Here is a 22,235-nt window from a genome sequence, read left to right as displayed (position 1 = left end):
GCCTTTTCTTTCCTCAGAAAACTTACAAGCAGGAGACTCAGCTAGCTGAACCTTTCTTAGCAGCAGCTCCGGTTCGGCACTGGGCCCGTTTTGTCAGAGGACAAGCAACGGTCAGCGGCGTACAAAAGCTAAACGAAGGAGGCAGCAGTGCCGTTTGCGTGCCTCTGCATTTGCAGGGCAGGGGCTCTGGTGAGGCCCGGCCGGCAAGGGACTGCACGGGCAGCCGTGCTGCTCCCTCCCTTGCCACAGCAGGCCTGAGCAAAATGCTAGAAGGAACCAGCGAAGTGCCTTAGCTGAGCAGCTGTACAACACAATTCACAGAAATTAAACAAATATCCTAATTTTAATACTGAATTCATGCTTTCTCAGCGTATTTCCGAGACATCTGAAGACTACTCTGACATGTACAGGTGCCTGCTGATCCCACATTAAACCAAGAATCCCAAGACACCAGAAGTTTAGGTATAACTCAGACTCTGGCCCACTGGAGCCATAATGTTTTCTGACCTGTGCAGAGAAAAGTTAAAATTCTCTTATCACGTTCTGAACAGATCAAAAGATGATAGTGTCTACAGAGCACTCTACTTCATACTGAATCTTAAAATAGATAGAGTCTTAAATACTTTAAAACCTATCTTTGGACAGAGATTCAATACCTATGGCAAAACTGACCTTTAAAATCCCCAGTGTTTCAGTATTTCAAATGTTCTGCCCTTGTAGCAATATCTAGCACCACTGTCCTGAAGGAGACCAGAGCTGAGAAAATCTATTAATTAATCAAATTCCAGATTTTCCAAGACCAGCTGAACCGTACGGTGAGAGCTAGAGCTGAGTACTTGTGACTGATGCTTATTTCAGTCTGGATGCTCACCACTTTACTGAGCTCAGATAAAGTTTTCAGCAAAAAAAGCTTGCAGTTCAACCACATTACAAATGGGACAAATTCTGAGTCTAAGTAGACCCCAGTCAAGAAGGAAGTCTAAAACTCAATGACTCAAGTAGATTTTATTCCTCATATTTCATCCTGCAGACTAGTAGTCACAGAATCTTCATCCGTTGCAAATATGCACTAAACAAATATAAATTCTCTTCAGTTTAAGGAAATTAATTGTATTTGTACATATTCTTCCAGAAATTGAAGGCTTTGAAGAAATAGGATGGTATTTCTTCTCTCCTTTTTGCTCCTTTTGATTGCTTTTTTTGGTGTGTGGGGTTTTTTTTGTTTTTTTTTTTGTTTTTTTTAAGTTGTAGAAGGATAATGAAGAGAGAGGAAAACATTGTTTGGAAGTTGTGCTGGTTAGCAAAAAACTTGAGAAAACATGAGAGAGGGTCTTAGTACTTTCACAGTGTTAAGCAGGAATGAAACAGTGGACAGTCACTTGTAAATGAACGAGATGCTACTTTTACACCCCTGGTCTCTCTGGACACTTTTAAATTCTTTTCAGCTTTGACTGATAATAAATAATAAATTTCCTGCCATTAACTACAATGATACCCTTTCCCCTCCCATTTTAACTGGGTCTCTCCAACAGATCTGGCCCTTTGCATACAACAGCTCACTCACTGCAGAGTCCCTGCAGAGGCCTGCTGAAAGCACACAGCAAAATATTTCTTCTGCTCTCTTCCTGAACTTCTTAAACTCTAGGTGACCCAGAGCAAAATCCATTTTAATGGGGCCTCAGTTAAATTAGCCAACCGAGTCCTTGTTGAACTAGGCAACACTATGCAGAAATAAAAAAAAATCACATCTTTGTTTCTTTCTGGAGTCTTGCTTCTTACTTTCCTTCCCTTGTACAGCAGCAAAATAGTTATGTTCCTTTACTTTTAATCCTCACTTCACTGTAGAGTTAACCAATATTGCTCAAATAGTACAGCTATTGTTCATCAAACAGTGATGCATCTGGTTATATGGCAGTACTCCTCCCGTGCCATAGCAGATTAGGTCCTGTTGGTCTGCTAAACTATTCAACACGTGTTTGTGATTTTCACTGAAAATTTGCTCTGATGCTGAACTAAGTCCAGGCAGCAGCAATTACAACTCCGAGATTGTCTACGTCTCTTGTCACACTCCATGAACATGCATAATAAAACACGGTTTCATTGTTTTGGGGCAACATTCTTCGTTCAAGCAGTACACTTCAAATTGCTGAAGAGCATTGTGTTTCACAAAGTTAAAGAATATCAGTAGGAGATAGAGAGAAACGTAAAAAGTGCATGACAGAGATAAATCATTTCTGAGTGAAAAACAACTTAAAAATCACAGAAAGTGTTCCAGATAACAGGGACTTGCACATACAATGATGAGACAGATACTGTCTATACTTAAAAATTTTTACATCTTTATACTGGGATAGTCATTCTGTGCGCTTACACTAGATACAGTAACATTGGTATTTACACACATGTAGCTTACGCTCATTTGAGGAAAAATGGGCAGTACGCTGGTAAGGATCTGTTTAACCTACAGATACGTTCATGATACAATCTCTCCCCAGTGACATAGGTATACGGGTGAATGTTCCTCAGGTAGCAAGACTGAGAAGTTTCCAACAGAAAAGCAAGCATATGAGATAGGCAAAAATTAACTGGAAAGTTAAGGTTTTAAATAGAGAAAAATTTTATTTAATAAGGATTCTTCATTCAAAGTGCAGTGAACATCTTTTACTTCAAAAGGGTGCTGTGGAGTCCATGTTCTAACTATGATGTAAGTGATCTTTCACCAGTAAGTGAAAGCAGCCAGTAGCTGTAACCATTTGCCTGTCTCACTTAGTCTAATGTATTTTGTCCTTAAGATGGTAGGAAACGCATCAAAGTTGTTTCTGAAGTCAGTGGACAGTAAGAATATGTCTCTATATTTCAACAGAGCACTTCCAACATCAACTTTTATTTAGTTTCTCATTTCAGTCTGATACTGCAATGAGAAAAGCCAGAGATATTACACAGATTAATATATATATTTTTAAATCTCTGTTGTGCTTTTCTGTGGAAGAGAACTTCTATTTTGTTAAACTGCATGGCTAATCTAGAAATGTTGAGGCCAGTGCATAGAAAAAATATGCAAGACATAAGATGCCTTCAAAAATATGTTCTGTTATTAGTGTTGCAAGCCTCTATCTTCACCCACAACTTCCTGTTTGTATGCATACATCTACATTATCAGAATAGTATATTCTTGAATCAAATTCTAATTTGAATTAGAATAGCAGTGGCAAAAGAGCCCAAATATGAAACAAAGCTGAATTTTGTGTTTTGATAATGTTACACGCATTTAAACAAAATTAGTTGCATCATAACAGTCAAAAAAAGTTAAAACTACACCTTTTCTATAACATAAGCAATAAGTACTCTGGCAGGTAGAGAAAATATTGTGAAAGATCATATTGCTATCATATTATTCTATAACTTCTGTGAATATTCTTTCATCAGCCTTCATCCACATTCCTGCGGGACATAAACCATTTATGAGTGTTAGGGTTGCAGCATCAAACTTCCATTGACTGTGGCCTGTCTGCAGAGTCTGAAAGATTAAGTAAGACTTAACTGTCTTCTTGACTGTGTTCACCAGTCTTTGAGGGACTCCACATCCACAAAAAAACAAACAAACAAAAAAACCCCCCAAACTTGTGTGTTCTCTGGATCTACATTTATATAATACTATTTTGTATAACTGAAAGACCTAAACACGCATTCCTCCTGGTCTCACTTGCCTTCTGCTATTTCTACATAAGCAGCTAGAGTCTCTGCAAATCCACAGCTCTGTAAAATGCACTTCTTTCATGCTGGCAAAAATTCATTTCATCCAATTTTCAAAAGAATGTTTATGAATGACTGAAGCAGACAGATTTTCTAAAGTATTAAGCAGATCCTGGTTTTGAAAATCTTACCACATCATTTAGACGGCCAGTCTATAAGCCCTGAGGCAAGTTTTCAGTACTGAAACAACAGAGGAGACACACAGTCCTTTTAATGCTAGCAGTATTTGATCACTTAAACAGTCACATACATTTTGAAAAGTAGTCCCTGGAATTTTTACTCTACCCCCAGGCACTCTTAAAACAAAGGATGCCTACATTTGCTGAACAGGTCTTTACACAGAGGTTAGAAAAAACTATCTTACAGTAAAAACCACAGTAACAAGAAAAACATCAGTTCCAATCATAAGCCACAGCTGAGGATCAAAGGGATAGCAGTTCCACTAGAAGGGAATCCCTCTTCCACTCTTTGTATTATTTATCAGACTAATTACTTTGCTTCAGCAAAGAGTACTTTCTCCACTTTTGCCTCTTTTCATTGTAAAACCTAGTGTAATTTAAAAACAACTGGATTTAAACAGGAAAACGCAGGGATACTGCAACATTAACTGCCTCTATTTTCTACCCTTTGCCGCTCCCCTGCCCCATAACCCACCCCAAAGTTTGGTGTCTCCATTACCGATAACTTAGATTCACTATATTTAAGTTAAACAGTCACAGTCCTTAAAATGAGATGCTTATCTCCTTTCTACTGCTCAAGTCTAAAAGTGATTACAGTCCTCAGTCTTTGTGAACTTTACAACTTGTTGGATTTTTCTTGAAATGTGTCTATTCTTAAAAGCCAAACCCATGGAAAAATAACTGAAACCAAATGCCATGTCATCAAGGCCAACCATAACATGAGAGCCCTAAAATAACAGGAGAGATACTGCGGTGATGCCTGACCTTCTGAACTGCGCATATGGGTTGAAGCAAAACAGCCCATATTCATGTCTTAAATGGTGCATACTAATAGTTTATTTGTAATGCAGAAGAACCCAGTTTATAGAGTCATGATTTTAAAGCTTCAAGGACTTGCTTTAGGTGCCAGAAATGACATCACTTTTGGAATAAGCTGAAAAAGGGTCACAGTTGAACGTTACTAACTTATATGGTCAAAATCAGTTCAGCAGGCAGTTTTGATAGCTGCAGACAGTCTCTCTTTCTTCTACCTAGCTTCCACCTCAAAAAGGAAGGCGCTCTAGCAAATTCTCTGTTCTAAACGTTTTTGAAATATGGAGTTATTTCTGTTGGCCTGAATCTAGCAGCCCTAGAACTTTTATTTAAACCTACACAGACAACACGACTTCAGCAGTAAGTTTCCTATGAGGATGTTATCAGCTCTGTGCAGACCTGCAGACCTACCCCCTCCTCAAGTGATATGTCTATCAATTGCACTCAGATTGCAAGTGTAATCTCACTAATCCAAAATACAGATTATGCTGTTATTGCTGACAAAGATGACCGGAGTCCTTCGTACATATCCAAAGTGCGCAGATTACAGAGCTGTTAGGATACTTACGACAAGTAGCAGTAATCTTTCTGAAGATAAACAAAGAAGCAATGATACATCAATGAACAGTAACTTGAGGCAACAAAGCCCTAGCAGTGTCTGGATAACGGCACTGCTGTTCAAGTTACATAGATAAATCAGTCAGGGCCGTCAGGAAATGTTATTATTATGGACTGAGTTAAACTTCTCCGCAAACTACTAGTACAAAAGCTAATCATAATCCATCTTAAATGTACGAAAGTGCTAGAGACATGAAACCAAACCACAGGCACCTCACTCACACCCTGAAGAGAGCATATACAGGTTTGCTCTGGAGTTAATGGAGATGTTTCCCGGGTAGTGTTTTTAACAGAAAATGGGCACCTGTGACAGCAAGGAAGGAAAAAGCACAGGAAAAAAGGACAGATGCACCAAAGGAGAAGACATCTAGACAGTTGCAAGAGACTTGGTGATGTGACTAAAAGGGAAAAACTTAGAGAAAGGTGCTGGCTCTGATGCTAGCTGAATGAGGCTTACAGTTGAAAGCAAGGAAACTTTTCCATTATTGGCTATTCGTTCTGTTTTCAGGGAAACAGGTTGTCCTACTGTCTTTGCAAATGAACAGGATCACTTTAGAGACTCCTCCATCCACAGCTCTACTCTTCTCTCAGACTGCTGTCTTGCCTTGCAGTTAGACACCCTGACAGAAGAGTAAAACTTTTTTGCAGACTAACACTAGCACTACCTACAGACTTTATGCTATACGTGGGCAATGAAACCCTGATGCCACTCTAATTGAAAGCCTTTATGCTGTTGGCAGACACACGGACAAGATTTTATTTTTATGCAAATTAAGAAAAAGGAGGTAAAAGAACTATACAGAACACTTTTGTCTTTCCCTCCTTCTAGGCCTTGGTACGTACGTATTCGCATACACATGCCCACTGGTAGCAGAAGCTACCGAAGAACCTGGCAGAGTTGGGCAGGTCAACAGATAAAAGATAGCAAAACTGTATGCAACTTGCCATTCGGCGCTTGACAGGTAGTCATCTGAATGAACAGTGGTGTTGACAGGAAAGAAGGTGAGATGAGGCAGCCAGTCGCAGAGGAAAGAGCAGTAAAACGTGTCTTAGCACACAAAGAATTTAGGAATAAAAATGAAAGCACTCATTCTGTACAAATAGGGTAGTGCAGCCAAAGGATGAACTGTTACAACAATTGTTTTTGGCACAGGATTATACTTTGCTGTACAACTTCCTTCAGGTGAAGTCCTGCCAGAAAAATTACTGGGCAGAATCCAAACTCTCATCTGACTAGAATCACTGAGCACAAGTAAGTCCTTTCAAACTGAATGGTAGAGAAGGGGTTAAAAATATATCCCACCACTTCCTGCAGGCCTCAGAAAACAGGATCACCAGAAAAATGAAATTTCTCTATTGAACCTTATCTAAAATCTGTGGAAGTCAGTGGTTGTGAATTGGACACATCTAACATGGATACTTCTATGTTTTCTTTTGGGCGGTTGGCATCATCAGCCAAGAACATTGATTTCTTTCTTCTCTGTTGGTTATAACCTCAAGAGAGAAGATGAATAGTCAGAGCTAACAATGGCTCAGATAAGAAGGCCTAGGACTTGCGGAAGGTTGATTCAAGAAGATAGCAGTACAGACTTATTGTTTCACCACGTTTTTGTACTGTATCTTCTACTGACAGCATTCACAATGCTTTCAGAATAACATTGCAAAATAGAGACATAACTCAGCAGGGGAAAAAAGGAACAGCTACAGGCTGCAATATCTTTCCTCTAAAGTCACTAATTATAAAAACAGTATTATAATGGCAGTCCAATTATTTAACATGATCAAGAGAGAAATCCTCCAGCTTTGGCATCTGCCCAGTCCTATGACATGAAGGATAATCTTGATCTTTCCAAAAACATGCCTTCATTTGCCTTCCCTCCCATCCTGTCAAACCACCAAGCTATTCTCAAACATTTATTCAAACAGGAAAAGGAAATTGGACTGATTTTAACATCTTAATCGTCAAAAATCAGGTAGCTTGCTTGTGCTGTATCACTTGCTCCCTTATGGATTCTTGATGTAATACAAAACCAAACAAACCAGAGATGCTGTGCTTAACTCTTAACTATCTTAATTCTTAATCTACAGGGTTAATTTAGTGCTTTCTGTAAGTTGCTTTAGCAAACAAAGAGGTCTTACTACACAACCTTGAATTGCTATCAACACATTTTAAATGTTTGTGTTTCCAGTTTCAGCAGAATGTTTTCTTTCAGCTGTATATTGTGCCCTCTTTCCAATTTTATTTATTATCTAATTTATTATCTTAATTTCCCGTCTTAAAAATCTGACTTTCTTCAGTACAGAAGGAAGGATGTTTCCAAAAATGTTTGTCTATTCATCTGACACTTTCATAAGCACTAGAGGGAAATAGATTATAGTAAGACCCTTCTTAAACATACTTTTATCATTCCAGTTTCTCTAATTAATGGGAATCATAAAACTTTTGACTATATATGAACTAAAAATGAACAATAATGATGGCTATAGTAGTCTAATGCACAAACAAAACACAGACCTACATCTTTAGAACCATTCATCAGAAGCCATAAAGAGGAATCAAGGGACCAGAGGAGTTCAGCTACCTGCTTGACAGTTATACATGTCCAGGACGGGATGTAGCTAAACAAGATGGGTTGGGGAAGGGAAGACAACAGATTTAGCAACAAACACTTGTGGAAATTGGGTACAGTTATGGTCTTTCCTGATACATGCAGCACCCCACAGAGCTGAAATTAATGATACTGTGTCCACATTTGGCTTTGCCAACTATATTTGAAGGCAGCTACCCTTTGTGATTATAGAAACTATCCTGGAATAATATTGGCTCACACATACAAGAGTTTCTCAGTCCTCTCCTTTCATGGCTAGCTTTTTCTTGCCCTACTGGTATGCCTGTCTTTATGTGGATTGGCAGAATTGTCTGGCTGTTCCGACCCAAATCTGCTGCAATGAGGTATTTTTTTCCTGTACTTTCTTAATTAGCTTCTCACGACTGGGCCCCAGTGGGAACACAGAACTGCATGGAAAGAGCCTGTTGCAGAGCATCTGGTTCCTCTAAAATGCAAACAGCAGAACAGGCTCCTGCCCTCTCTTACCTGAATCTGTCTTTTGCCGAGATATTTGGATCTCAGAAATGATGCACGTCAATTCTTCCTACAGATATTGAATAGAAAGAACTACTGACAACGCAGATGTCAAACATACAACACCTTCCTTTTATGCAGACAATTCAACTTTTTACCCATAGCTTGCCCTACTATGAATATATGTTTAAAAGAACCTAATTCACGATGCATAGCTGGCGAACAGGGTGGTAAAAGCACTTAGTAAGCCACAAGAAGTGCTGAGGGCTGACACAGTCCCAAGAATCTGGGGAGTACAACAAAGGATTGTATGTTTGTAGCTTCTACTTGTTCTATCAACTAGGCAAATGCCCAGAGAACATTTGCAAAAGCTTCCATTAATGTGGGATTTCTGGTCTTGAGCTTCTCAGCAATTGAACTCTTTTGGGAATCTATGACGTACGCCTACACTAGCAGAAGTTGCTGCAGGGCAGCAGTTAATGCTACAGTGCTGAATGATGAAATAGTCTCCTACCCTCTTCTACCTGAACGTGTGTGCCAGAGGTTAGACACCTAACTCTGAACTACGGTTTTCATCCTCAGAAATGGTGAGCAGCCGTTCGAGTGATGCCAACAAGAGATGAGGATTTGTATCTTTAAAAACAGGCTGAACATTTAAAGCCTACACTTATGTGTTTGAGTTTTGACAAGCTGCAGCCTAAATATTTTTAATCTGATGACAAATGTAAAAATTGAGACATGGAATTTGACATCTTTATTACATAGATCTAGTATATGGAATATAAACATTCCTGTATTTCACGTGTCATATATGTGAGATATACTTTGGAAAATACAGCAAGCTTCTTTGCCAGCTATTAAGCTGATCTCCTCAGCTGCTTTTAATTTCTGGAACCTCTTTAAAATGTGCAGATTAGCTCTTTTGTAAATACTTCAGCCAGTCATAAATATTCAGCATTATAAAGAACAATGAGGTCAAACTCTTGCTTTCCACAACAGCTTACCCTTCCCATATTTAAAAAATATTCTATAAAAATAAAGCGTCTGACAATCTAATTAAGAATCAAGTCTTTGTCTGATTTTGTTAGATTAAAACACACAGATTGAAATTTATGCAGGCAATGAAAGGAAACTCGCATGCAATGGTGAAGAGCTTGCCTCCTTGGTCTGAAGAAGTTTGGAAAGGCTTTGTTGAAAGCATATATACCAACACAAAACTTGGTATATAATGTCTCTGAGAAGCATATTACCTTTCTGAATAAATCAAAAGGAAATCCATGATTGTATTAGTTACATATGTAGTAAGATCATGCCAAACCAGTTCATATCTCATGACTGACTGCACATTAATTGTTGTACTCCTCCCTTATACTGGTCTGGTGATACAAGGAGAAAAGATAGTCCTCATGTTCCCTTACCTTCCTGTAACCTACCTGTGCTATCAAGATTTATACTTGGATGAGGAGAAACAAGAGATAAAGAAAATGTAATTAGGGGGGTTAAGAAGTCAACTCCACAAGAGAAGGCCTGGAAGGTATACAGTTTCATCCTAAAGATGAAACATTTACTTTTCAAAGCAATTGAGGAGAATGAACTTCCAATAGTATAGGGCTTAGAAATTCATTAGGACCTAGAGTTCAACCAGACGAAAGAAAAATCCCACTCATTTCTATAGACAGTTTCATCTAAACAGAATATACTGAAAATAGCTTTAGAGTCAAACTCCTTCTCTTTTGACTAATACAGTGATTAACTGATAATTTCTTTGCCTTATTTGCTTTGCAATCTTTTCCTTAATTGCATCAACCTGAAAGATTCCGTATTTGCAGTATAAAAAACTAAAGCTAATGGGAATAGTAATATTAATTTTCAGTTGTGTTAAGAACTGGACAAATTTTGCATTCATATCAGGATTATTTGGTTTGGCAGAATTGTTTTCGAATTCAAAATGTAGCCATTCCATTTTAAAAAGCAGTATTAGTGTTATACGTCATATTGTCTAATAATATGCTCATTACTTTCTTCATTGCCTGCTGTGTATGTTCTAGATACTAAAATCCAGGAAAAGAACCCCAAATGCGTAGGACAAATTTTTATGCTAACAATGTGGCATATGGCTCCTTTAATTCAAGAATCCAGCTGTAGATCAGATTTTTTTTAAAGACTCAGTTTACCAAGAATCTCATCATGTCTGGAATATTATAGAGTATCAAGACATCTAGTGAGTGAAAAATATATTGCAGGTAAACCACTTTATGAAAACAAATTGGTATTATTTTTAGTTATTAGATGTAAGAAGTGTATGGACTCATTGGTAGGGAAACCATTACTATTTGGCTTTTTCACTGTACACCTTACAATTATTGAAGTTCCCAGGAAAAGAAATGCGTGGAAAGATACTCTATCAAAAGTGACCTGTGTGGAATCTCTAACCCTGCCTAGAGTCTACTCAAAGACCGCATTCCACTTGCAACAACGAACAGAGTTGCACTAGGAAAGGCATGTCACAGCAGAGACTCTCAGCCGGCGCTTTTGCAACTGTCCTTTCACTCTTCTCTTTTTTAAAACGGCTGAGGCAAATCCTTTAATCTGTGTCTCTGGGCACTGTCTAAAGTTGTATTCCATAATTTTACTCATCTTGGGAGTTTTTAGGATTGCAATGCTCTAGTTTTTTTCTGAGTTCTCGTTTCAGTCAAAAGCCAGTACATAAGAATTCAAAGCAGTAAGTAGTGTTTTTGCTAATAGTACTTGTCTGGAATTAAGGTTTACCCATTAAACAGATACCAGGTATATTTAGCACTGTAGACCACACTTACTTAATTTAACATTCAGAAATTGTGGTGAAGCACATGCCACAAAAGGCCTGAACCCTCCTTCTTTTTAAAGGAAACATGAGTTTTCCACAGCTGGATTGACATAAAGCAGCATGACAAAAATCTGCATCAACTTTGTTGCAGAATCAGTGTAAAGATCAAACTAACTAGTTTCCCTATGGACCTGGCAAACACTGTTCGAGCACTCTATGTCCATCAGCCTCAGATACAACAGAAATGATTCAAGGGGCTAATAAAATAAATAGCATGTAAATTAGTTCAGAGAGTAGAACCCCTTACCTTCTACTAGGAAAGCATATGTGAAAGAACAGGTGTGAAAGATGCAACGACGCCAGAGATACCTTCACTGTGAACCTGAACTGTTTAAGGATGGTATTTCAATGGTCATTTTAATGATGGATATTCTATTTTCCTTTCAGTTTCTTAGTAATAATACTGCGCATGAATCGTATTTGAGAAAAATAAACTTACTCTTTCAAATTTCAGTTGAAATTACCAGATAAGCATGACCTAAAAAAGCAGTTTAAAAAAGCAATGTGTGGTAACAGACTTCCTATGAATTGCAGGAGTTGGTAATGATGAGAAACTTCCAGATTCCTCAGCATTGGATATTAGGTAACATTCTCTGATTTGACTAAATCTACATCATTTCCTTTATTAATTTCTTTTTAAAAAATCTATAGTCATCTTTATACTCAATAAATAGCATATATTGTATATATACCTTATCTATATTTATACCGATATATATCTTCCACACAGAAAAAAATTTATTTAATTTATTTTAAAAGGGAGCAGTAACACAGGATTTTTTGCACCCACCACCTTCTCCTCAAGAGCAAAGAGCCTGGGGGAAAAAAATCTTTTCAACCACAATATTACAATCCCTCTTACATTTGAGACTGTGTTAATGGTGCAGGAAAGACTTCATGAATTTCCTATCTGTCAGAACCCCTTGCAAGCTGACCCTTCAGGCTTTACACCTATATTTTATGTAGTGATCTGCTGATATGGAGACAGGCCTTCTATTCCATTCCCTATTGGCTGACCTTTTGCTGGGACAGATATCCTTGACCTATGGGTATCCTCTAGCACTTTGGACAAAGATTTCTAACTGCTTAGGTTTGATTTTCAGATTTTTTGGCATGTGAACTTTGGTTACTGGATGTTTTGATAAAATTTTGGGTTGAAAGACAAGGGAATTCCACAAATCTCTCCCTTGAGTTCTGACTGACTTCAGTTATCTATGAGAGTTTCTTTTTCATAATTGATGATGATTCCATCATCAGTTATGGTAGGATATCAAAATACTTTTGACAAGTGTCTTGCATCACAATAGGGCCATAGGCTACTAAACCAGTGTTTCCCAGAAATTTCCAATTGTTTCACTAGTTGCAGCATGTTTGGAATTTTAAGGGTTTTATTTCAATTCATGTGGAGCATTCGTACAACTGCTGGAAAGCACTAGGAATCAGGTAATTAGGTAGTTTAGAAGGATTGGTGAGCGACAGTCCTGGTGATACTGAACGCTCCAAGTAAGAGCATACTGGATATTTTATTGCTGCTATCACAGAAAACTCTTTACAGGTTGGCTATAACCCCTTACGTTTTTTCATGGATCACAATTTTCAATACTACAATATCATTACTAAATTGTATGCTGAGGATTTATGCATATCACCTGCTATCTACCTCATCATTGAAATAATTGGAGAAGCTTCATAAGTCTCATATAGATGTCTTTACAAAAATCATCTTCCAGACTCATCTACTTACAGACAATTTGTGGACTGTTTGCTTTTGCACATTGAATAGAAGTATTATTTTTGCTTTTCTTGCAACATATAATGCTGCTAGGCACCAGATGCTCGACTCATACTGTTAACATATTTGTGATACGTTTGGGTCCGGCTCAAAGTGATGTTAGTAACTCTACAGCTTGCTAGTATATCCTACCAGAAACCTGCAGAACAATATACACAAAGTATGTATTCTAAGACCTGCTTCTTGTTTTTCTCTATATGAGAGTACAAATGAAGTTAGCTATGAGACACAGTAACAGCTAAAATCTGAGGTGCGGCTTAAGTATGACCTTCAGATCTTCAGGTCTGCTCTGAAAACTTACTGTGCTGTCTTCACCTGATGTCTAGAAGGAATTGGAACCGAAATAAATGGAAATTTAATTTGGATTGGCCAATAGTATTGCTAAGCCGAAAGTGAAAAAAGCATGAGTAGATTCTCAGTAAGTTATTGGGGTATTAGTTTACAAATCACAACAGTACAAGTTTCTGCGTTTCTCTATTACCGTAGTACTTTTGAGGGTTTCTTTTAAGGGAAGCAAGATTATCCCTCAGTCCAGAATTTTAATGGAAAAATACCAAACACAAGGCTCAAATTAAAGTTCTAAAAGTGACAATAATGATAGATACAGTTTATCTCAAGATACATCCAATGCTGCAAAAGGTTTGACCAGAAGTGGCAAAGTGGGATAAATAGCAGAGACCTGCACCGTAGATATCCCATTAAATATGGGATAGATACAGCACTGTTAGATACAGTACAAAGAAACAAACACTTCTGTGGTGCAATCTGTCTTTCTGAAAGACAAGTAATCACACCCTGAGAGTGCCATTATCTCTTAATGGATATATAGGAACACAGAGGGAGTAGTCTACAAGGTAGGTGTCCAAAGTTAGGTGAGATGAATCCCAAGCCAAATGACTTCTGCTTTTGCAGAGCACTTATCAGCTGGTCACCCCGAGTTAAAAGGTGGCACTTAAAAACACTCCTGAAAATATCCAGCAGTGTGACCAGTTCTTGATGTTGCAAAACACTGTTGCATTCAAAATCCATGATATGGACTTTCATCCCTCTCCTCCCTCTCTAGCAACAGGAAGAACTTGTCTTTCCAAAAAGCTGGATTCAAAACTATGCCTCAGGCTGCAGTGAGTCAAGGTTTCATATGGGATTGGTTGAGTGGTTGTTTCTTTTTGCCTTGTGGTTTTTGCTTTTTCTTCCTCTAAAAAACTACCAAGGGGATTTGGGATGGATTTAAAGTGTAGACAAGTTACTGTGTTTTTTCATTTGTAAGAGAGAGGCAGACTTTTACTAAATAACAGCTGCTCTATACATAGTACATATTTGAGCAGTAATTGCACTTTACAATTGGTTATACTTTCCTCTGTTGCCAAAGTTGTTTTTTTGTTTTTTTTTTTTTTAAAGGGTAAGCACTTCTAGCTTACACTGTTAGTCCCAGACGTTCTTTGACCTTGGTTTATGCTCTATGGTAAGCTTTTCTTATTTTTTTAGCTTTTAAAAAAAGTCCATATTGCCAAAGTAGATTTAGCTGCCTAGGAGTAGCACGTCCTTTAACTCATAATTAAGAACAACAACATGGTAGCAAAGAGAGAGATAAAATTAAAATACAGCAGTGGAAAATTTACAGTGATCTGGTTTCTAGATGATATTTAATTGCATCTGTTTGAGACAGTGCCTATCATAGCAATGGATCATCAGTGCAGTTAAAGTAATGCTGTGTGTTCTAGCCATTATGAAAAGGCCAGACAACTGAAATTCTCCCTTTTAACTCAGCTATTCAGTGTAATAAGTAACTAAGCCTACTTACACCCTGTTTTGTATGTATGTTAAGGGGCAACTAAACTGTTAATTTATAAAAGCTACGAGCTTTCAGATATGCTCTAACTTTGGCAAAGAGAAATTTTTTTTAGCTTGTCCTAGATCTAACAAAGAGTTAGTGGCAGAGTTAGATATATCACTGAGGAGGTTTAAATCAAGTTCTTTGATTTCATCACAAGACAGCATTCTTTACCCACTGTATTGTCTCAATGTTAATTAAAGAGTATACTGTGCAACTCTACAAACTAAATGCAACTAGACAAGAATTATTTTTTGAGATCATGAGTCAAAAGCTTATGATTATTAATTTTACTTCCCTTTTGTGATGTTTAAGAAACTGAGGCAACACCAAAACTGAGCCAAATGCTTTTCCTAGATATAAAAATACACATATTGTATATATTAGGACTCCAAGAGAAGTGCACTTGAAATTTTTATGCAAATAAAAAAACATAATTTCATACCTGTTTCTACTCTTGAAAAAGTCCCAAGATAAAACAGAACAAAAATGCGTTATAGTACTAGAAGGAAGAAGAAAACAAACCAACCCCTGGATACACTTTGTAGATCGTATCATTAACTTGTGAGGTGCATCTTTTGTTCACCGGTGATTTTGTCAAGAAAGTCTCGATTGCAAATCCTTTTTACATAGGCCTAATACCTAATTTATCATTGACTATGTGCAAAATTAAAAGGAAACAGTAGTATAAATATTGCACTATTGCAATACTTGTATTACAAATAAAGTCAAAATGCTAATTAATCCTGTCTCTTCCCAGCTAGCCTCTCTGTTGATTACACCAGGAAATACAGTTGCAGTGCACAAATATGAGTCATCATCTATGCAAAACTACTCTGCCAACCAGCTGCAAGCAACAAAACCTTAACTGTAACTTAGATGATTAAAAACTGAGTTATGAGAATAATTAGGTTTTTTTGCATCAGTAGAGGAAATAAATCTTCCCACCTGAATCCTTTCCTCAAGATACCATTCAAACTGTATCCAAACCCAAGCTAAAAATATTCTACTTATCAAGATCAAAAGCCAAAAATATTGTTCAGTCAACATTAAATTTCTGATACAAAACAATTTGTACTGGTTACTATTAATAAAACATAAGACAATGAAAAGGCAGATTATTCACAAAACTCATGAAAAAAATCAAAGCAGACAGTATTTCCCAATGGTTAACACTTATCAATAGTATTCATGATTTCAATTAATTTATCCCATGCGCATTCAGGTGAGTGATCTAGTGTCCAAATGAGAGCATATTACTGGGAGAGGTTTAATCCCTTCTGCTGGAAGTGTATCACTTTGCATATATCAATAGAAGTTCACTGGATGAGAGACTGTAACTCATATATCTTACTTTCTAGGCCCATGGCTGTGGAATCATTATTACTTGTATTTTATAAAAAATACAATAGTTTCTACAGCAAGGTCCCAGAGAGATCAAATGTTTTAAGTTTACTGGTAAGGACAGTAGATTAATGATAAACCAGAATTCAGATACAGAACTAGGCATGAAGTAAATTAATATTTTGAGTGACTATTCCAACCATTCAAACTGCTCTACAAGACGAATATGCTTTAAAAGTGTCAAAGGCTTAAAGGTAAGTTGGAAGGTGCCATTCCACTTTTCAACAGTTTTTAAAGGTTTAGTAGCCTTACTCCTGTTTAGACATTTTAATCCTGAAACATTATACCTCTGAAGTAGTCTTAGAAGAACCCTAACAATGTTATGTATGAGCAACACATCCAGACCACCTGAAATAACAAAAAAATGAGGAATTTTTTTTCAAAAGATTTGTTTGCATTGGAGTCTCATGAAATGCTACCAGCATATCCAGTGCATTCAGGAGATTATAGAAAATCTTACCAATTTCAAAGCTGCCCAGGTTAACCAATAGGAAGTAAAAATAGTTCCATGGTCAGCATCTAAACATGGATTTTACAAATAGCTCAATAAAAACTTTGGCTGAAAAAAAACCACCTATATCATCAGTGGTACCTGGATTCTAGAGTTTCTCTAAATTATGGATCCCATATCTTCTGTATTACTAGCAAATGAGATTGGTACAAGAATACCTCCTTGCTAAATTCACTGAGGTCAGATTTCCAACCTCCCCAACACTAAGAATCTTATCGCAATCAAACTGACTTACCTTCCCGTTTTCCTTCCTGACATGCAAGAGCATGGATGTGAAACAGTACTAAGTTCCAGAAAATCATGAGCTTGAAGTACACCATGAAAACTAGCGAGTTTTGTACAGTGTAAGTTTATGTCAGCTGTGATAGCCTGGAACATTACAGACAAGTGCTAGTCAAAAGCTTTAGCATTTAACCCTAGGTCAGCGCAGTAGCTTTGGCGCTCAGGATAATAAATATCACACTGTCTAGATTCTACTTCAAGCTGTTGTCATTCACATTTGGTTTGGGATAATTTTGATACACCTTCCACAAACCCTGCAGAGGGTGGCACTTTTGTTAAAACAAGTACAGATGCAGTGTTTTTAAAAACAGTTCTAAAAGAAAACTACTGTATGAGGAAATAACTCTTTTGTGTCAGTTTGGTGCATTTGGCTGAAATGCATGGAACCAGTCTTCTTAATAGAAGAATGACGGACATGCACTATAATTCAGTTGTTCCAGTTTGATGATGTGTACACTTCTACGTCATGTGAAATAAGTAATGCAATATAGATGGCATATTCTGCCCATTCACATTCTAGCCTCAATTGCCATCTGTCTTCCTTCTTTGATTCCTGCATCTCTGGCAGTTACATCAGGTATGAAAGTGTTTTTGTAAACTTCACAGAACCTTTTCTATCTCTGCCAAACTCAACACTCATTTACTACGTGAGCTAGGCTCAGCTGGAATAGGTGTCCTAACAGGGTCTGAAATTGTTTTTTGAACAGCTGAAATAAAAGACCTTGGGGTTAGCCCTTTAAATTAGCACACTCATTTTAGCAGGAACAATCCAGGAATACCTGGGACTGCCCTCCTTAACTTGATCACAATTTTTTTTGTGAAGACAGAAGTGTGGAATTATATTGCTATCTTTGAAGGGCCCTTTGAGTATAGACATACCACAGAGCTCTTGCTTTCCTTCTGGGTAATGATAAACACTCTGTATAGTTTTCCATATCTGTTATTTAAAGGTGGATGCACATGGCAATGTAAAGAGGAAATGGTAAAGAGTTTTCTTTTCACCCTGACCATCTTCTTAATGAAAAGCACCTATACCTTTCAGATTTCTTTCCTGTATAATTCTATATAAAGACACTGTATAATGAAGTTACAAGGTTTTTTTGTTTTTAAAATAGTTATTTGTGCCACACTACTTTTACACTTAGTACAGATGTCAATACTATCAAATAAAAGCACAAACATTCATAAAACCAAAGTCAACCCCAGCTCAGCCAAAACGCCATGCTTTCACCCTACAAATATAACCCACAGGTTTTACTTACAAGTCACACCCAAAGTCAAGTACATTCTCTATAGGTACATTCACATTTGAAACAGAGGGCTCCACCAGCCTTACAGAAACGATGCTACACAAAGTTCTTCTCTTTTAAGGGAGTACTGCGGTTTGGATTTTTTTAAAAACAACAGTGTATAGCAAAAATTCTGCAGTTAACAGTAGTACAACTACTTAGAAGTGCAAAAAATAGTCAGATTCAAGTTATGGAAAAATCTTTCTAGTGTCTATTAACATTTTTCCATTTCTGGGTTACTTATTAACAGCTTGTTGCCTTAATCCCCAAACACACCTCCTTGTATTGTTAAACGAATTACTTATGAAAGTTAAAACCATCTTCCACTGAATCTATACACAATAGCAACTATTACTATTTTGCTCCAGCTGGATTAACCACTTATCATAGTCTAGCACAAATAATATCGAAATCTTATCGAATCAGTTGTGACTTCAGTCTTTGTAAAAGAAATCCAAGTGTGAGTCCATGGTAGCAATATTGCTGTCATTAACATAATTGAATCTACCATTGAATTATGCCACAGTATAGTTCTACAGATTTTGACAAGAACAACTTCAGGCATCTCACTTTTTGAATTACCCATCCTGTCAATTTTCTCTTGCCTATGAATCAAATATTTGCAATCTCTGCTTGAGTTACTAAGTTATACCAAACATTTAAGTCCAGATATTAAGAAAAACCCTTCGCATTTGTGATTGCAAAATTTTACTCCCACTTAACTACAGTTATAGAAGACCGTGTACTAGTTCATTATAAAATGATTTATAGGTGTAAAAACATGGGCATGACTTTATATATGAAATAGAGACTGTGCTAACTGAATAGTTCTTAGGCCTCAAATCCAGGAAAGCACAACAGCTTTAGCCCTGCTTAATGAATAATTTCTCTCATACGTTTCAAGTTAATCAAGTGCTTATATGCTTTACTAGATTAGGGTTCTCAGATTTCCTATTCATTACCAAGCATAAACACAGTTCATCATATTGCCCAAGGAAGAGCAGTCTGAAGCACTTGCCTTTTAACCACAATAACAAAGCACAGACTCATCCATATGTACTCATAAAAATCTCCTAGTGAAAATGGTATCAGGACTCCTGATTGCATTTCAATCCATTCGTCAGTAACGAGAAATGGAGAAATCGATTTTACAATTAAACTTTACATGGCAAGGATGCTATTAGAATCTGATGCAATTATTTGGACGAGTGAAACCTTGGCTTCACAGCAGAATCTGTAGTGAGTAATACAGTAAAGCTGTATTATGTTACATTGATAAAAGTACTCTTAAGAATGTAGGACTACCTACAATAATAGTGACCTATTACTAATGATATATTCTTGCATAATGTCTATTGATCCACTTTACTGCTTGTAGATTTTTCAGCCCTGAAACATCTGCGTGAAGATCCCCTGTAAATTACTGCAAGGTCATGCTATTGTATGGAGCACCTCCACAGTAATTTTCAAAAATTGTAACAGTTCAGGGGAGATGTAATCCTTGAGAGCAGGATTGAACGTGACACACTTTATGACTGAGAGAGAAGAGGAATGTTGTAAATCCTAGAAGGACGCAGCAGCCAAGATTCTGAAGTGGTCTATGAATTCTTAGAACCAAGCGTTACACAAGGCAAGGAGATGAAAACAAAGAAAGGCAGCAGAGGTTGTGGCTTGTATTATTTTAGTAGTACAGACATCAAGGTGCAAGATCTTGGATTGTTTCTAAGAAATAATTATAGATTCTGCACCTTGGCCCACTGTGACTTTTCATGAGCAGAGAAATCTTTAAGAGACTTTAAGAGAGTACACAATGCTGTTTACGCTACAACAAAGTTGTAAGAATTTATCTAACATCTGAGAAAAAATGGTGTAAATTAATTATTGGCCATAGCAGCATGAAATTATAGTTTTCTGTAAAATACAATCTTAAATTGTGCTACAAGGCCAGAGCATTTTATTTGGTGGCTGATATCCTGTTGGAAAAAATCCAAACAATATTTTTCTTCTTTGCTCAGCAAAACCATTATGTTGATTGAATTGGAGCCAATACGTACACCCATGACCTATCTTGCCTTAACCTTATTTGTAATTTAGTTAACACAGAACTGCATTTATGATGCTGTAGCTAAGCTAGAGCAAAGGCTTTCATCTTAAATTTGCTATTTTAGGGGTTTATAAGTCCACTTAAGGCTGCCTCTGTCCAGATGAAACTTGTTGTTCTGATTCAGAACACAGGATAAACCTTTCCAGAGAAAATAATGTTGTCAGTCTTTGGTAGGGAGAGAAAAGTAATAATGGCTTCAGGCATTTATTAGTATGTTCTAAAATCTGTAAACTAGAATTTCAGTAAGTACTCAGCTCAATTATTCTGGCTGAGGCATCTGAAAGAAAACTACTAGACCTCAACACTTACTGGTATATTCCTATTCCTGAACCAAATAGGCAATCAAGATTCATTTAGCCCTTCTTCTGGGTGCACTCTTGCAACCTTGAAGGACAACCCTATTTGTGCCAGTGGAGGGACCCCTGTTAACTTCCCATTTGTCATTATTAAAGCCAACAGAAATTTTGTCAACAACCTGCTACAGCAGAACTGAGCCATAGACTCTTTGCTGCTCTGTTACATCTCAATGCTGATATTCACACGTTAGGCCATTTTATGTCATTACAAACAAAAAAATGCTAAATTACTAACACAATAGCATAGGGCACTAACTAAATGAGACTCCGAATAAACTTCTGTAAAGTAAATCAAAATGTCATCATTTACATTATGGTAAAATGATGTCTCTTCACCTAAGCAGCGACAAGTTTCTGGTAATCCACATTAACTGTCAAACTTCTGTCTCACACAAGACATCTCTGCACTCAGATGTCAGCTAGGGAGGCTGATAATTACTCCATTAATCTACTAGTTTCATGCCAATCCATTGGTACGAAACTTTCATAAAAAGTAGGGCACAGAGTTCTGTATCCCAAAGGTACCATGCAAACTTCCCCTGTGAAGCCCACCTGCACCTAGTAAACAGAAGCAAGTTTTGACACTTAGCATACTTCAGCGAGTCCAGATTTCTCCTGTTTACAGTCAAATTAATATTGTCTAAATACACAGCAGAGAATGCTTCATGAACCATCAGAATTACTTTCTGCCTCCAAAAAAAAAAAAAAAAAACAAACCTGCAGTGAACCAAAAGCTTAACACACCTACAAATATGGAAATGACCTATACATAACATTAAGGGAACATTCTAGTAGCTCATAACAGTGACCCTGCAAGTTTTCATTGCCTTTCAGAAGGGCAGTTAGATGTCTTTGTTTTGCTTAAGCATAGAATAGGTAGGAAAGTAAAATGTTAAATAAATACAGCATAAAAGGTTAATACCTTTTACTCTGTATGTCCTATGACTAATACGAGATTGCAGAAAGTTGTGCACTCTTAGCAGACGTCAACTAATATAACGACCATCCATATTGCGTATTACACATTCATAAATCTTTGGCACTTTATTCACACATTGTTACAGAAATAAAATGAACAGACCTATCATAGACACTGTGGAGCCTGCATATCTCAGTAAAAGTGAAACGCATCAGACCAAACTGTGTACCCACAAAATATTATAAACTGATGAATATACTCATATGTGTGTGCGTTTGCGTATCTAATACATTGTTCTAAAAATATCCAGGCTCACATGGAAACAGTTACAGCTCTCCGATACAGGGCCATTGACCATAGTTGGAGTTTTATCAGTGGTGAATCAGGATTAGTTCCAACTTCTGTGCTACTGGCAATAAGAACTGGGCCGAAGAG

The sequence above is a fragment of the Struthio camelus genome, chromosome 5 (assembly GCF_040807025.1).
Source record: "Struthio camelus isolate bStrCam1 chromosome 5, bStrCam1.hap1, whole genome shotgun sequence".
NCBI classification, from domain to species: domain Eukaryota; kingdom Metazoa; phylum Chordata; class Aves; order Struthioniformes; family Struthionidae; genus Struthio; species Struthio camelus.
This window is presented reverse-complemented; position numbering follows the sequence as displayed.